Source organism: Aphis gossypii, chromosome 1, assembly GCF_020184175.1.
Source record: "Aphis gossypii isolate Hap1 chromosome 1, ASM2018417v2, whole genome shotgun sequence".
NCBI classification, from domain to species: domain Eukaryota; kingdom Metazoa; phylum Arthropoda; class Insecta; order Hemiptera; family Aphididae; genus Aphis; species Aphis gossypii.
Window position 1 is genome coordinate 68457484 of NC_065530.1, and position 2627 is coordinate 68460110.

A 2627-nucleotide genomic window follows, 5' to 3' on the forward strand; every position below is an offset into this window, starting at 1 on the left:
TGACCGTACATGCAGATACTGCAGGCTATATTATGTTAATCGACAATTTATACGTTTATAATACATTTAATAAACAACCCGATAACGAAAGCAATAATAACCATTTAGTCTGCATTCTGGGTTTTTACGTTTCTTTTAATTCAATTTTTTATTATTACTATAGTAGCATAGTAAACATATTATATAAAAATTCTATAACTGAAATAACTGAAAAAAGCAAAAATAAATTAGTTTATTTGAAATCAGAATGACGTGAAATGAATTTATGTACAAAAATTAGATTTCTATCTCATAATATGTAAAAAAAAAAAAAAGCATGTTCTTTAAAATCCGAGCCCTACTCATTACACTATTTTCTATTACTATATAATATCTATAGCGGTGTCTTGTATTTTTATCATGTGGTTGACAATCATTATTAACTGATGATGGATATTTAGATTCGTATAAAAAATAGCAATGTAATTTTGAATTTTTAACACTTTATCGGCGGAAGTCCAATAATATACTAAGGAATTTTGAAATAGATTTATATTTTTACTGTTTAACTATAATGCATTAACAACTATAATTTTTAGGTAGTAACTATTTGTAAATAAAAGTTAATTTCATCCAAAACACTGATTTTAATAGATGTGTTAATAAATATTTTATTATAGTATACAAGCGTATTATAGGAATAATTAGGTATGCATGCAATAAATCTATAATGATAATTATGAATAAATAATATAATAAAATACAATCATAATATTACGAATATATTACCATATACTATGATATACTAAGTACTATGTTTTGAAGAAATATTTTCCCAAGTCATTATAATTTTAAATCAAGTATATTAAATTCTATATTATAATTATTTTTAATAATTAATATAAATTGTTGATAATAAGTAGTGTAATCAATATATTCATTTAAATACACGTTTAAACGAGAGTGAAAAAATGCTCGTTGATTAAAATTCTTAAATTAAACAAAAACATCATAAATATTACAATTTAAATTACGTTAAACAAATTTATCATAGTTTAATAATATAATGGATTTATTAAATATATTGATTGTTAAAACATATAATAGGATTATTCAATCGGAAACAATGTATAATGGTTGTAATAAATTATTATCCTTACATACCTACACGATATATTATTATATGGGACCTTATATGGCTGTAAAAACAATAAATACAAGTATATAACTAAAAAGAAAAACCACTTAACTGCGACTAGCTCTACTTACAATATTATAATTTTATAAACGGATATTAATTTTCTAGGAAATATAAGTTAAATGCGCGTTATATATAGGTTCGTAGCTTATACCCAATTTGATATAAATTTATTTTACTTAATTTATGGTAGAAATAGTGGTTTCTAATATAGACAAGTAGTATGTTGCAACTTTCAACGTATATTCATGAGATTGTGTATGTAAATATAATATATATTTAGTATCTACTACCAATATAAATTCAAGAATGGAATTTAAAATAGCCTAAAATAAAATACATTAAAAATAAAGATTTCAGTCCGTTTCTAATGTAAACACTAGTTTAGATAATACGTAATTAAATCGAATATAAATCCTATTCGAATTATTTAAGGTGAAAGAATAGACGGACATAGTCGGGATGACATCTTTGTTGCGGTGATTTGTATGCTTTTTAATATTGTGTAAACAATTATAACGTGTCTGAACTCGAAGGAAAAACAAAACAAGTCCGCTTGTACAAAACATGTTCTTATCCGACCTCACGAATAAATCGTTCCCTAACCCTATAGAATATAACACGAAAGCCCACTCGACTTCAATAGATTTTTTTTCAATATGAACAGTCGTAAAACGTTACAGCATCCATATACCTACTCCATATACCTACCATACCTACTCGTGATTTCTATACTAACATTAAAAAAAATCAAAGAAATTATTTTAGAAATTACATAATTGTTCCGGTGATTGTTTTTGGCGTAAGACATTATAACTATACTACATAAGTATAAAAATGTTTGTAAAAAGTTCATACTATTATTTATATAACTTCGTTAAAATTGTTACCCATGTGAAATCATAATATTATTATGAGTGTATTTATGTATGTCTCATAAAAATTAAATATTATATGTTACCGCTTATATTTTTCGTAAGGAAGAAAAACAAATAAAATGAAAATTATTTCCACATTTCTTAGGAAAATACACACCAACCAATTATTATCTACATCTTGAAAATAATATTAAGGAAGTAATTTTATAAAAATGTATTATTGATCTCATTCAATTATAATTACAAATATATATATTAACTACAAATAATAGCGTAAATTAATATAAATGTCTAATAATTAAAATCATTTAGCGCTGTGTTCAAAATTATTATTGAGCTGTAAAGTGTAAATAATTATACCACCAGATACTTTGGTGTATATTACGAAATGATAATTGACATATAATTGATATCGCTGTATAAAATATTATCACACATTTTTAAAAATATATTATTATAAAACAGTTTTATTATAGTTTAACTACGAATATTTTGATACATACATTTTAATACGATTAAAATACACATATAATATATTTATATCTACATTCAATTATCGGTGTTTTACATAA